Raw genomic sequence first — 16,199 nt, 5'->3', positions numbered from 1 at the left:
GCGGCACCGCGACCTGTGGCGGAACAGCAGTCCATGCAGCCTGGCACGCGAAATGACACGGCCATGTTAATGGAGGCCATCCAGGCGTCCAGGACGGACATACAGGCATCACGGACAGCCCTGGAGATGAAAATTGGAGAGGTAGGGTCCGAGGTGACGCTACTGCGGCAGGATTTTCGAAACCTGACGGAAAGGGTAACGGCGACGGAATCCAGATTGACCGACAATGAGGAATCGATCACAACACTCAAGAAGGACATGGCAGAACTACAGGCCTCGCACCGTCAACTGCTGTGGAAGGTGGACGATGCCGAAAATAGATCAAGGCGCAACAACCTTCGCTTTGTAGGCTTTAGAGAAGGAATTGAGGGAAGGAACATGTCCGCCTTCCTCCTCGCCTGGTTGAAAACCACCTTCCCGACAGCGCAGTTCTCCTCGTGCTTCATCATTGAGAGGGCGCACAGGGCCCTTCTGGCCAAACCACCGGAGGGAGCAAGACCGAGACCAGTTATAGCGCGCTTCTTGAACTTTGCTGACAGAGACTTGATCCTACGAGAAGCCAGGAAAATGGGGGAGATCCGCTTGGAGAATGCTACCATTATGATCTTTCCGGACTACAGTCAGGAAGTCTCAAAACAGCGCCGCTCATTTGACTCGGTAAAGGCAAAGCTGAGATCCTTGAACATTACGTACATGCTCCTCTTCCCCGCCAAACTCAAGGTAATCTACAAAGACAAATCCATCTTCTTTACACACCCGGAGGATGCGTGGCAATGGATCGAGGAACGCCCTATCCTGAATAGCAGAGAGGCAGCAGGTCAAGAAGCGCTGGACAGGTCGATACGGGAAAGGCCGCGCTGGGAGGTGCCGAAACCACAGCGGCGGAGAACGCGGAGGTCGCAGCAGAAGACACCGGCAACACCGTACAGAACTCGAGGCACGGAGGACAGGAGAGGAGGCAGATCGGCATCCTCGGGCAAGGACTCTGTGGCGGGCTCTAGGTTCAGTTGCCTGAGAGATGGTATCCGTTCGGAAGGAGAAGAAATAGAGGAATCGGAGGGCCGCGCGTCCGGAGGAGAGGAGGAAGAAACGATGGGTGATTCGATACACCCGCTGGTCAAAGAAATTCAGCACTTGGAACAGGACTCCTCAGGGCAGGGGCCGACCATGGACACGCAAGACTCACATTCGTGACCACTGGTGCACGGGGATCGGGGAAGATAGCGGCTCGGCGATACGGAGCAAGCAAGTTGACACACCCCCTACTGTTATTTGAGTTTCTAGTACTGGTTATTGCTTAGTGTGGGGAGGGATGTGTGGGAGGGCGACAGGCCTTCTCCCGTGGATAGTTTGGTCCCAGGTTGGGATGCAACTGGAAGGGGAGGGAGGTGGGGAGGGAGGTGCGGGGGGGAGTTGGTTCCAATATTACCTCATGTTGGGGTTTCAGAGGGTTGCAGGGGGGAGGGGGGAGTCCGTTGAGAAACAGCAGCGACATGCCATCCCACACTTGATGCCATCCCTACTCAGAGGTCCCCCACGGGGAGGACGCTGTGACGCACAATGGCAGGTACATTAGATACTCCACACGTGGGTGGCGCAGGGGTCACGGTGCTAACATGGAATGTAAACGGCCTGGGGTCAAAAATTAAGAGAAGTTTAGTTAATGCTTACCTCAAACGACTGGCACCTGACATCATCCTCCTCCAGGAAACACACCTTAGAGGGAATCAATGCGCATTTATAGCGCGAGGACGATATGCTGTCCTGGCACATGCAGGCTAGACAACGGACTCCAGGGGAGTTGCGATTCTCATTAAAAAAACGACGCCATTCACGGTTACACACACTTGGCTGGACCCACAGGGTACATATGCGGGAGTTCAGGGGATGTGGAGGAGACGTAGGTACACGATACTATCAGTATATTCCCCACCCAAGTTACAGACACGCACACTGAAGGCAGTCACGACCATACTACTGGACACGGCCGACACGACACAAGTAGTGGGGGGGGACTTTAACGATGTTATGTGCACTTCACAGGATAGATCAGGGTCACCTCACACAGTAGGGTCCACTACATCCCTAGCGCGGCAAATGAATACCATCGGCCTCACTGATGTATGGAGATGGCTTCATCCTACACACGAGGCATATTCATTTTACTCGGGGGCCCACAAAGTCTTTTCTAGGTTAGATTATATCTTCGTATCCAGGCAGGAGGTCTCAGCGGGAGATTTAGCAGAATACCAAGCGAGAGGGATCTCAGATCACTCCCCGCTATATGTACAGCTGGGGCGAGAGAGAGGAGAGAGACAGGCGGAATGGCGACTAGCGGCATGGGACATCCAAACGCCGGAAATACTCTGGGGTATGCGAGCGGACTTACGGGTCTACATGGCCGAAAATGAGGGATCAGTTGATTCCGGAGTTACCCTTTGGGAAGCAATGAAACCAGTCCTGAGAGACCGCATTCAGAGTAGGCTAGGGGACACTAGGCGGAAACGACAGGGCAAGATAGCGAGTGAAGAGGTGAACGTCTTGGATTTAGAAGCAGAATACCACCAACAGAAGGGAGAGGCGCTCCTCAGGAAACTGCTAGACACACAGAGACACTACAGGGAACTAGTCACAGACGAGGCACGCACTCAGGCACTGGCAACACTACACCGATTATATGATGTAGGTGACAAGTCCGGCAAACTTTTAGCTTGGTTGAGCAGGAAAGAACGAGCGACAAGGTGGGTGGATCAGATCACGTTAGCAGGGAACAGACGGGTGAACACGGATGAGGCCATAGCGGACGCCTTTGCGACCTATTATGAGGACTTCTATAGGGCCAGGGACCTGGGGGACAGAGAGGACGCCCAACGCTACATGTGTGATATGGCGGTGCCGACTCTGTCCACAGAGGCCAGCATAGCCCTGGAGGCGGACTTGACACTAGAGGAAATATCGGAAGCCATAACAGCGCTGAAACCGGGGAACACTCCGGGGCCCAATGGTTTCCCGGCGGAATTCTTTAAACGGACTGCGGATTTGTTGCAGCGACACATGAAGGCTTTATTCACAGAATCGTACCGGGCAGGGAGTCTCCCGCCAGATCTAGCCTTGGCCACTATCGTCCCAATCTACAAAGAGGGAAAGCCCAGGGACGACTGTTCCTCCTACCGCCCAATTTCCCTCCTAAATATAGAGACGAAAATTCTGGCCACTGTCCTAGCTAGGCACCTACGACAGGCCATTACAGAGCTGGTACATATGGATCAGTCCGGCTTCCTTCCGGAAAGGGCGACCAAATTAAATCTCCGCCGCACACATAATTGGCTACAGGAGGTCCGTGAGAGAAGTGAACCCCACTGGTTCCTCTCCCTGGATGCGGAGAAGGCCTTCAACGCAGTCCACTGGCCTTTCCTGATGGAGACCCTCCATCGGTTTGGGTTTGGACCCAAGTACTTGAAATGGGTTCAGCTCCTATATTCAGACCCGAGGGCGCGAGTGCGGGTTAATGGAAGGTTGTCCCGTGAATTTCCAATTGGAAGGGGAACACGCCAGGGCTGCCCACTGTCCCCCCTTCTCTTTACCCTTACAATTGAAATCTTAGCGATACGGATTCGGCAGAATCAGGAAATCAGGGGCTTTATGTGGGGAGACTCGGACGCAACACAGGAGAAAATATCCCTGTATGCCGACGACGTACTATTGTTCGTGACGGACCCAGACAAGACAATCCCAGCACTGTTCAGAGAGCTAGGCGACTTCGGGGCGAGGGCGGGCCACACGATAAACTGGCACAAATCGGTCCTCTATGATCCACAAGGCAATGAGCGGAGGGAGTGCCTGCCAGAGCGACTCATCCACACTAAGGACGGCTTTCAATACCTAGGAATATTTATAACGCTAGATAGGGAACGCTCTTTCACTAACAACTTAGCCCGAATAATGGTAGAAGCAACGACAGAGATGGACAGGTGGAGACAGCTCACACTCACCCTACTGGGTCGCGCCGCACTATATAAAATGGTCCTATTACCTAAGTTTCTCTATGCACTTCAGAACGAATATTATCCTCTGCCGGCTAAGACCCTGAATAGAATCCATGCAGACCTGCGTGCCTTCCTGTGGCTGGGGAAACAGCCAAGAGTGGCTCTTTCCACACTACAGCGACACCAATACAGTGGGGGGATTTCGCTTCCCAACCTAGAGGCGTACTACTGGGCGGAACACCTCGCCCCGATTAACGAGTGGCTACATGCGGCAGCCAATCACCCTACCTATGCACTAGAGAGATCTAAATGGTCAAACAAGACTATACTGCACTACCTCTATGGAGAGACGGTGGGACAGCAGTTCCTACCTGCCACCAGGATTACGTTAACGGCATGGCATAGAGCAACAAAAAGAATGGGTTGGGACAAGAGGCCCACTCGACAAACGCCACTATGGTGCTGCAAGTGGCTAGGGGAGCTTAATAAGCTGAAAGGCTTTAGACGGTGGGACGACATCGGCATTTCCACAGTGGGAGACGTGATAGCAAGGGGGGAATTGAAAACCTTTCGGGCGCTCAAGGATGAATTTGGCCTGCTCAACACCCAGTACTACAAATACGTTCAACTGCAACACGCATGGAGGGCACAAAATATCACACTTACAGACATCCCAGAATACGCACCATTAGAGGGTAGATTGCTGCAGGAACAGATACAGCGAGGGGCAATATCCCTAACGTATAAAACTCTGACCAACAATATACTAGGGGACCTACAGGTTCTACGAGACAAATGGGAGGCAGACGTGGGAGGCATGGAGGATCTGGATTGGGAGCTCGCCCTTATGCACCCTCGCGAGGTGGCGATTAAGTCAAGACTCCGTCTCATACAATTTAAGGTACTCCACAGATCCTACTTTGACAGGGTGCGACTTTTTAAAATGGGTAGGATACCTGACACAGCATGCCTTAGATGTCATCAGCAAAATGGCGATTTTTTCCATACACTCTGGGGCTGCGAAGTCATTCAAGAATACTGGGAAGGTGTGTTCCTGGAACTAGAGGAGGTACTGGGGGTGGACATACCGCGCGACCCTAGATTGGCGCTGCTGGGCATGACGACAGAAGTGGACCTAACCCGCCCCTTGGTTATCTTTCTGGTATTGGCTTTAGTGGTGGCGAAAAGGGACATCGCAAGACACTGGGGGGCGTCCGAAAGGCCAGATTTGGAGGAATGGAGGAGAGGGCTGGATCTGTACATGGCGGCGCAGAGAGTGACTTACAAAGCCAGGGGTTGCCCCAAAAAATTTCGGAGAGTATGGGCTAAGTGGAGACAGTACCATGGACTAGACTGAGACATTGCAGACTAGCAACAGGAGGTCAAGGAGACCCCGGGCGGGACAGTGTGCACGTTGGGGATCCGTGCTCCATATATGTATACTTTAATGCTCAGATCATGTATACGAGATAGACGGGAGCTCCATAGCGGAGGAGGGATGGGACCAGGAGGGGGGAGGAGGGAGAGGGGGGTTGGTGGGCTGCTGTTTAGGGGACTATTTTGGTTAATTATGTTTTCCTTATGTTGCTAGTTCAAAAGCAAAGTGTTCTAATGATGGGTATGGCATCCAGTAACAAAAGAAAAGTTGCGTGACTGACGGCCAGGGCGGAATGTTGACGCTCTACCGTGTGCTAATTTTTCCATCTGTGATACTTCTGATGCAACAATAAAAAGAAATAAAAAAAAAAAAACATGGACATAAAGTATCCCTTTCTAAATTTCAATATTGTCGACAGGAGGTCACCTATTTAGGTCACCTACTGTTGAAGGAGGGAAAGAGACTAACACATGAGAGTGTGGCTGCTATAACTAAGATGCCCATCACAAAGACGCAGCGGGATGTACGGGCATTTATATGCATCACTACGTATTGTCGTCACTGGATTCCCAACTTTGCTTTACTAACAAAACCCCTATTGTAGTTAACAACTAAAGATGTGCATGAACCCCGGACGCATGATTGTCAGCATGCTTTTGAGCAATTAAAGAGAGCGCTTTGCTCTGCACCTGTGCTTGGCACCCCGGACTACCGGAAGCCGTTTGTGTTGTATGTACATGAAACGGCTTGCTGTGCGCTCTCCGTCTTAACATAGGCTTTTGGAGGTAAGCAAAGGCAATGTGTTTACTTCTCTGCTTTGCTAGACAACATCGCCAAAGCCCTATCGAGCTGTCAGAGTGGCAGAGGCAGAGGTAATTCCCACCCGAGAATCGTCAGGACCCATCCTTGATACTGATCTCACAGTCATGGTTCCGCATGCTATGGACATACTTTTGAACAGAACAAAGACACAGCACCTTACCAGTGCACGAAGAGGTCATCATAGTCGAATGGGAGCCTGTTGCCAAAGATTTTTACCTTTAGACTGCTAGGGGAGTTCACAAAGCCCAACAGCAAAGCCAATCGGAGTTAAGTCACACAAAACACTAGCAGAAGGCACAAATGTTTAGAACAGGAAAAGCCCAACTTTATAGAAGTAGCATTTTCAGAATTGTGACAAAATCCATTTGAGTCAAATATGGCCCCTCTACCTACTCCTAAGCGGACGTTAGAACTTATTAAACGTAATAAGGTAATACAATGTAAGCTTAAGGGAGAGGTAGGCAAATTTGTGTATCTATATTTTGCCGTAATTTATATCAAGAATTGAAATTGTATATCAATTGTCCTGAAAGTGTGTTTTATAAATTGTATCCACTGAAACGCACCAACGACTAAAATAGGCACATTTCTTACCACATTGGATTCTACAAATTTAAAATTATATATGGCTCTAATATATGACGGTCCGTGATAGAATGTGCCAACAGTATATATATTTATTTATATTTTAAATTGTTCTATTAACATAAGGTTTTTTGTGTCTTGTTTATGTTGTGTATTATGATGTATATATATATATATATATATATATATAATCTTCAATTACATGCATTTAAATGTGATAAATATATTTTTGTTTATTGGTTTGTGTGTATAAAGTTTATGCCCATTTTGCACTATGTGATTTTTTTCATTTTGCCCAGGGGAATTATATTGTTTGTATTTGTGACCCAGTGCCCTTAGCTCCTGAGGGGGTTTCCCTCTCATTTAGGAAATGTGTCTTTAAGTCAGCAATAACAAAGCAACTAGTTTTCTGTGTGTTTTCAAAATAGTTGCTACTCATCTGAACACTGTAAATTTGGGGTCTAATGAAAATGTTTAATTGATGACTGCAGAGTGTTTATGAGCTCTCTCTCCTGCACTGATTCACATGTGGGCAACCCTGTCAGATGCAAGAAATCTTCTTCCAGCTCTCCACAACTTGTGTATTTAGAGTATGCTTGTACCTCCATCTTGCATAAACCACTGGAGTGTTGTATAAGATATGGAGATATTTAAAATGAATTAGGTGGAGTTTATTGTTATATGTTAATTAAGCAGTGTTAAACATGTCAGCCTTAGGGTGGTCTTCACCCCACCCCCTTACTTTTTGCCTTCCCCTCTTTTTTCTGACCTCATTGTTGCTGGCCATAGGACTCTGAACACTTTACCACAGCTAACCAGTGCATGTCCTCTCTCCTCCAAACATGGTAATACGGGCTCATACCCAATTAGCATGTTCAGTAAAGTGGTACTGAGGGTGCTAAGGATCTGTACATTAAATGCTACTAGTGGGCCTGCAGCACTGATTGTGACACCCACTTAAGTATCCCTTTTCAACATGTATCAGGCCGGCCATTGAAGAACCTTTATGTGCAATTTAAACTGACATTTCAACCTTTCCTTTTACCAGGACCAAACCTTCAGTTTTAATACATATAAATTACACTTATTGTAGGCCCTGGACAGCTCAGAGGAGAAGGTGCAATGTATTTAAAAAGCAGGACACATTCTTTTAAGATTTAAATGTGCTGGTAGTGAAAAAATTATTTCAAGTTTGGTGTCGGTTTAGAAAATGCCACTTTTAGAAAGTTGCAAAAAAAACAAACGATGGACGGAATGCTGAACAATTTAAACATTCACCCCAGTCACAAAGATCTATTTAATCCATCGTTCTTTTGCTCACCACACCACCCCAGTTTGGACACACCCATATGCAAATCAGTCTTGACCCTGTCCCTCGTGGGAACAGTCCAGCCTGAACTGCCAACCCAGGTCTTCCCTGGAACGGAAGCAAGCATCCTGGGACCGGTTTCGGGGTTTCACCCCTCATCAGCCAGGCTAGCTTGAATCCAGTGGCGTACTTAGCACGGGACCCACATCTGGGCATACCCTTCCCACTTAGGGCGACAATTGCAAAACGAACAAATGATGCACGGAATGCTGAACAATGCAAACATTCACCCCCAGTCACAAAGATCTGTGTTTAATCCATCGTTCTTTTGCTCACCACGCCACCCCAGTTTGGACCCAACCATATGCAAATCAGTCATGACCCTGTTCCTCATGGGAACAGTCTAGCCCGAACTGCCTAGCCAGGTCCTCCCTGGACTAGAAACAAGCATCCTGGGAGCTTAAATCATGTTGAGTAGTCATAATGTATGTCGGAGTAGCCTCCTCACCTTTGCATACAGGAATAGTGACATCCCCGCTTACGCAGGGTCGAGACTGATTTGCATATGGCTGGGTTCAAACTGGAATGGCATGAGGAACATAAAAACAATAAATTTAGGCCCAGATCTCTCTACTGGGGTGAATGTATGACATTGTTCTGCATGTAAATTGTTCTTCCAAAGGAGGAAGGAAGAAGCAAAGATTCATCTGGCTTCCGTTGAATATAGTCAAACATCAAAGGGGAATGAATCACACATCCTCTTACCAGGATCCAGAGTTCTTGTATGGTGAAGCCCTCATTCACATTAAGCATACGGTGCAGTGTATCTTGGTTAGCTGCTCTATTGTTAAGTGAGTAGTATTATCTTTGGGTCTTTTATCACTTGAGTGCTCGGTTCTCCAAGTGATCTCCTTATCCTCCACCTGGAAGTAGACTGTCTGGTTTTTCAACAGTTGTGAAAATTAAGTGCAAAGGTATGTTGTTAAGAATGAGGTTAAAATCTTTAATTTGCCAAGGTTGGGGCAAGGTTAAAAAGGTGAAATGGTGGCACTGCAGGGAAAGTGTCAATGTCCCACTGCGCCTGATTGTAAGTCTTAAAAGGTCGACATGTTTCGGCCCTTTGCAGCCCTCACAGGTCAGAGGCCCTTCTTCAGGACGAAATCGAAGTAAGCTACCCTTGAGGTAGCTTTTTCGGGGGTTGGCAAATTTACTCACCCTGCTTCATCACTGAGCCCATTCGCTCATCTTTATGTATGGGTTACAGTAGGTACTACTTTCTATAACTGGGAGAGATAGAAGACACTATAGACAAAAAATCATGGATAAATATTGTACATTACGATATAAATGCGATACTATTCATTATTTGCAGGAATATTTGAGTAATGCTGGGAGATACAATAGGAAAATGCTACTTACCAGTATGCATCTTGGCATGTAGACCCGCAGAGTTACACACTGTGCATAGATCGCCACCTAGTGTTGGGCCCGGATGTTTGCAGTTTGTTTTTGTCCTGAAAAGTCTTTGGAAGTCACAGGATAGGTGACTCCCCCTTTGGACCACATTGCGCATGGGCATCGGCTCCATCCTCAGATTTTATAGCAGTACCCACACCTAGTGGCGACTACCCGGATCTGTTGCAGTAGTTTGAAACAGTGTTTTGAGTACAGCTTGGCCCACAGTAGCTTGTTGTTTAGTTTGCACATCTACACAATAGTGTTTTGTGAAAGTGTGCGTTGTAGACAATGTAGCTGCTTTGCAAATGTCATCTAAGGGAATGTTCCCTAAAAATGCCATTGAAACCCCTATATTTCTTGTAGAATGGGCTTTAGGAGGAACAGATGTGTACGTTTAGCTTTGTTGTAACAAATTTGTATGCATTTGACAATCCACCTAGCTATCCCTGATTTTGAGATAGGGTTGCCCTTGTGTGGTGGTGAAAAGGACACAAAAAGCGGTTTTGTTTTGCAAAAAGGTTGTGTTCTTTCAATATAGTAAAGTAATGCTCTTTTGACATCCAGGGTATGAAGAGCTCTTTCTGCGACTGTTTGTGGCTGCGAGAAGAATACAGGCAGCTCAACAGATTGTTTGAGGTGATAGGGTGAAATTACTTTTGGAAGGAATTTAGGATTCGTTCGTAGAACAACTTTATTGTGGTGCATTTGCAGAAAAGGTTCTTGAATGGTGAATGCTTGTATCTCACTAACTCTTCTGAGAGAAGTAGCATCTAATAGGAAAGCAACTTCCCAAGTTAAGAATTGCAGTTCACATTTATGTAAAGGTGCAAATGGAGGTCCCATTACCCTTGTAAGAACAATGTTCAAATTCCACACTGGGGAAGGTGATGTTCTAGGTGGAATTATTCTTTTGAGGTGCTCCATAAAAGCCTTTATGGCAGGAACTCTAAAAAGTGATAGATGTGTATTTTGTAGGTATGCTGCAATAGCAGCAGTGTGCAGCCTAATAGACGTGTACGCTAAGATACATTTTTGGAGGTGTAGTAAGTGTCCTATGATGTGTTGAATAGACACATCTAAAGGATTGGTTTGGTTGTTTTGACAGTATATTACAAAACGTTTCCACTTGGCTGCATAACATGCCCGAGTGGTGGGACGACTAGCTTCTTTAATAACGTTCATACATTCAGGAGGAAGGTTGAGGTACCCAAACTCTATGACTTCAGGAGCCAGATTGCCAGGTTGAGCTGAGCTGGGTCCGGGTGTCTGATCTCTCTATGGTTCTGGGTTATGCGTGGAGACAGGTACAACTTTTGGTGTGGAACCACAGGAAGTTGCAGCAGTGTGGTGTACCACGGTTGTCTGGCCCAAGTTGGAGCTACCAGAATGAGTGTGTCAGGGAATGCTGTTGTAGTTGGCGTACTACTAATGGAAGTAGTGGGAGAGGTGGAAAAGCGTACGCAAATTTGCCGGACCAGTTCATTCATATTGCATTGCCTTTGGACAACGGGTGTGGATATCTGGCGGCTAAGCTTGGGCATTTTGTGTTTTCGTGGGTAGCGAAGATGTCTATCTGAGGTTGTCCCCACATCTGAAAGAATGGTTGAAGAACTTGTGGATGACGTTCCCACTCGTGAATCTGTTGCGTTTGACGACTTAAAAGATTCGCTATGGAGTTTTGTGCTCCTGGAACATGTTGGGCTAAGAGAAATTTTGTTTGTGGTATGGCCCATCTCCAAATCTGCTGTGTTTACCGAGAGACTTGCAGAGAGTGTCCCCCCCCCCCTGTTTGTTGATGTAATACATAGCTGTCATGTTGTCTGTGCGGACTAAGACAGCTTTGCCTGATATTTGCTTTTGAAATGCTTTTAGGGCTAGAAAGATGGCTAGTAACTCCAGGTGACTGATGTGGAGTAACTTTTGTTGCAGTGTCCACCTGCCCTGCATGGTGTGCCGCAGTAGGTGAGATCCGCAGCCGGAGAGCGATGCGTCCGTTGTTACGACTATTTGATGGACTGGCTCTAGGAATGGTCGGCCCTTGGAAAGGTTTTTGGTGTTCCACCATTGCAGAGAACGGCGAGTCGACCGTCTACCAACACTAGGTCTGTTAATTAACCTTGAGCCTGGTTCCATTGTTGTGCTAAGCACTCTTGAATAGGACTCATTTGTAGCTTTGCATGAGGTACTGTGAATATGCAGGAAGCCATCATCCCTATGAGTTGCATGAAAACTCGAGCTGGAAGAGAGTGTTGCGGTTGGAATTCTGTAAGTAGGGCTTGCATATTTGTTATCCTGGCAGGACATGGATAAACGGGCGCTGTTGAGGTGTTTATTGTGGCACCGAGATATTGTTGTACGTGGGACGGTTGTAGGTGAGACTTGGTGTGGTTTATTATGAACCCAAAGTCGTGGAGTAATTGGATGGTGGTGTGAGTGTGTTGTACACACTGACTGTGTGAGCTGGTTTTTATGAGGCAGTCGTCTAGATATGGGAAGACATGAATGTGCTGTCTTCGTAAGTGTGCTGCTACTACTGCTAGGCACTTGGTAAACACTCTTGGCGCTGTTGTGACTCCGACTGGAAGTACTTTGAATTGATAGTGCTGACTGTCTAGTACAAATCTGAGATACTTTCTGTAAGCTGTGTAAATAGGAATGTGGAAATAGGTGTCCTTGAGATCTAGGATAGCAAGGAAGTCGTTGTGTAACAAAAGACGAAGGACCTGCTGAAGCGTGACCATGTGGAAGTGGCCTGATTGTATGTACAGGTTTAGTGGCCTGAGGTCTAGAATAGGCCTGAGAGCGCCGTCCTTTTTTGGGATAAGAAAGTACAGGGAGTAAACTCCCTTGTTTTGTTGATGTAGTGGAACTGGTTCTATTGCACTTTTTTGTAGGAGGGATATTACTTCCTGCCTGAGCAGTAGCAAATGTTCTTGTGACATTGGACGCTGTTTGGGCGGTATGTTTCGGGAGTAAAGGTTAGTTCGAGACAGTAGCCTGCTTGAATTATTTGACGCACCCACCTGTCTGATGTGTTGTTGGTCCAAACAGGAAGGAATTGTTGTAGTCTACCCCCAACTGGAGTGGAATGTGGTGGGGGAAGTGGAGGGATGTCATTGGGCAGGTGTGGAGGCAGAGCGGGAATTGTTACTTTTGCCTCTGCCTTAATTGTTGTTGCCCCTGTAACCCCCTCTTTGGTAGCCCCTATTGTAGGTGGATTGGGTAGGGGCTTTGTAAGAAGTAGAGGGACTATCTGAGGAGTAGCCTCTAGTGGTTCTTCTATAGGATGAGCGACAACAAGAAAGTCTGGGAGCTTGCAACTGCAAGGCTCCCATAGATGTAGCTGTGTCCGTATCCTTTTTCATTTTTTCAAGGGATAAGTCCACCTTTGGCCCAAATAAGTGTTGCTCATCGAAGGGTTGATGGAGTATGGCACTTTGTACTTCAGGTCTGAAACCTGAAATGCGTATCCAGGCATGCCTACGCAAAAGGACACTGGTATTAATTGCCCTTGAAGCGGTGTCTGCTGCATCTAGGGCACAACGAATAGAGGTATTGGTTTTACCCTCTTGTATAAGTTCATTGGCCCTATTCTTGTACTTGTCAGGAAGGTGCTGCATTATGGATTCTAACTCGTCATAATGTGCCCTGTCGTACCTTGCTAATAATGCCTGAGTATTAGCAATACGCCAAATGTTTGCTGCCTGTGACGCCGTTCGCTTGCCCGAGGCATCAAGGAGTTTAGACTCTTTATCTGGTGGGGGAGCCTCGCCTGATGTTTGGGAATTGGCTCTTTTGCGTGCATTGGACACTATAAGGGAGTCTTGTGGTGCAGGCCCTTTAATGTAGGTTGGGTCTGAGGGGGCAGCCTTATACTTTTTCTCAATTCGGGGGTTAAGGATTCGAGCCCTACCTGGATCTTTGAAGACCTCTGACGCATGCTTAATAACCCCTTTAAGCATAGGTAAAATTGAGGTGGACCTTTGTGTTGTATCAAAGATATCCATAAGGAAGTCTTTGTCTACTGGGTCAGTATGTAAGTCAACTCCATAATAACGTGCAGCTCTATGAACAAGTTGGTTAAATCCCATAGTGTCCTCTGGTGGGGAAGGCCTGGAGGAGTATATGTGAACTTGTGGGATGTTAGGGACATATGGGGTACTATAATCATCCCAAGGGTCAGGTGAGCCAGGAGGACTAGGATTATCTAGTGGCTCATTATCTGCACCATCCCCTGTGTCATCAGAGGTGTTATTCCAGTCATCATTATCTTCTAATGGAGTAGGAGATGGTGTAGCGGAGTGATGTGGCAAGGGAGGTGGAGGAGGAGGAGGAGGAGAAGGTATTCTTAGAAGAGAAGTCGCAATGTCCTTCTTAGGATGAGGAGCCGGTGCAGGCGTCTCTAATGGTCGTTTTTTTAGAACTAAGAGTCAATCTACCAGTTTTGGGATCTTTAACCAGAGTCTTTTGTGTAGGATGTTGATGGAATAGTTCCTCTGGGGGAGGTAGATCTTTCGGTGGCAAGGTTTTTGGTTCTGTAGGCTTTTTCGGCACCGAACCGGTAGTATCTTTTGGTTTAGAAACATGTCCTTTTGTGATGTCTTAGTCCGGTGGGCTGTGTTTTTTTCGGCTCATAAGCTTTTTTCGGCTCCAGTGTTTTTTTTGGCTCCGAAGCATGGGAGTTGGGTGCTTTCGGTGTCAATTTCTTGCTCGGCTCCGAGTGTGGTTTTGGTGCCGAGGAGCCGGTGCCAGTCTTCGGAGCAGAGTGCTTAGATGTGGAAGCAGCTGGCGTGGAGGTGGAAGATGGCTTCTTTTTCGGTGCTGTTAGGTGTGTGCCGGCACCAGGGGTAGGCTGACTCGAGCCCGAGTCGCCTGAAGGCTTAGTAAGCTTCTTTGCCAAGCCCGAAAGCGGGGCATGGGAAGCAGTCTCTCGGTGTGCACCCGGGCTCGAAGGCAAGAGTGTGACCAAAGCCTTTTTGGAGAGTGTTGAGGAAGGGTTGGCATCGACGTGTGTACTTACAACCCTCTGTGCCGGAGTGATGTCCTCGACATCCGAGTCTTCGGCCTTGGAATCGCTGTCGACGCCATGTTGTTGCTCCTGCTCTGGCACGTCAACACCCTCTAGGAAAATGTTGTCCGGGATCGAAGATGACAAGCAAGTCATAGTTCTTCGAGCTCATCGGTCCCGAATCGTCTTCTTGGAGCCGAAGGAGGCACAAGTGGAACAGTCTCTGGCCTCGTGCTCCGGTGAGATGCAAAGGTTGCACATCTCATGTAGATCGGTGTGGGGAAACTTAGACCCACATTGAGGACACTTCTTAAACAGCGTCCTTTCCATGAGCCAGAGAGTAAGGCCCAGGTAGGCCCGAAGGACTTAGTCGATGACCGGAATCGAAGACTTCGAAGTTGTGAAGAGTCGCGGGGATAGGAATCGCGATCGAGACAAGACTATCGAACTGGGTGTGGATTGCACGCCGAAGGAAAATCGGTTGCAAACCAGAGCGCAGGAAACACATCCGAGCATGATGGCGGAAAAAAAACAATCTAAGGATGGAGCTGATGCCCATGCGCACTATTGTCCAAAGGAGGAGTCACCTATCTTGTGACTTCCAAAGACTTTTCAGAAAAAAAAACAACTGCAAACATCCGGGCCCAACACTAGGTGGCGATCTATGCACAGCGTGTAATCTGCAGATCATATGCCTCGAACATCTCATTTACCTACCTGTCAGCTTAAGTTGAACTGATAAGCTTTTGTCACATCCTATTTTATGAATATTTAATACCTTTCTAGGGTGTACCAGAGGCTCTGCCAAAGCCTCCCTTTAAAAAATGGCATTCTAATGTCAATGAACCAAGTCTGAGCAAGTTTTCCAGCATCTCTTCTACGTCTTTATGTCGAACCTAGAGCAGCGCATGCGCTGTTGCTCGACTTTAGTAAGGGGGTTTTCAAAGTGCTATCCACAAGCTTTTCCTGGCCTAAAGCTTGCGTGCATGTGCGCGTGAAAGCGCGCAGCCGCCATCTGCCTTTCTTATCTCATTAAGCCTGCCTTGTTTTACAGTTACGAGCAGTCATGGCTCATTAAGTGCTTTCGCGCGCACACAACTCCCTCCTCCTCTCTCTCCTGCTGCAGCCCCCATCTATGCTTATTAACTTTTTTTTTCTAACTTTATTGTTCTTTGCTGCCCATGACACGTTGCACGTAAGAATTGGTTTGAAACATTCTAGACATGCGACAGGCCGTTGCGATCTAGTATACCCTGGTTGAGCTGGTTTGGCCAAATCCTGTGTTCATCTATCAAACTAGCTACGTCAGGTGGCATACTCTATCAGTACATGCTGCTCTAGTCACACTTTGGCTTGCAATATATTTCCCCCGCCTCATTTGCACTCTCGACTGCCAGGATTCACGCCGGTGCCAGAGTCACTCCCGTGGCGCTCCGCCTCACAGCTGTGGCCCCATTTACTGTCGCCAAGGCTCGGATACGCTGAGGTGAGTGGTTGCCCTGCCGGCGCAGCCCTGACTTTTGTTTGGGCTGCCCTTGAAAATAATGAATTATTTCTCTCTCATTGAGACACACCGCAACATCTGGGACTTTTCTCCAGCATTCATTCAAATATTTTTTAAGCAGGGCAAATTTCCCATGCTGTGGATGCCAG

General features: G+C 47.6%; 1 protein-coding gene across 4 annotated transcripts in view; it reads right to left on the bottom strand.

Moving 5' to 3' along the window:
• The window catches only part of TDRD12 (tudor domain containing 12), a 3,388,409-nt gene that overhangs the window by 1,298,501 nt on the left and 2,073,709 nt on the right, over nucleotides 1-16,199 (bottom strand). The window lies entirely within an intron of this gene.

The sequence above is a fragment of the Lissotriton helveticus genome, chromosome 12 (assembly GCF_964261635.1).
Source record: "Lissotriton helveticus chromosome 12, aLisHel1.1, whole genome shotgun sequence".
Lineage (NCBI taxonomy): Eukaryota > Metazoa > Chordata > Amphibia > Caudata > Salamandridae > Lissotriton > Lissotriton helveticus.
Note: the sequence above shows the minus strand (reverse complement) of the source record. Positions and strands in the feature narration are given on the sequence as shown.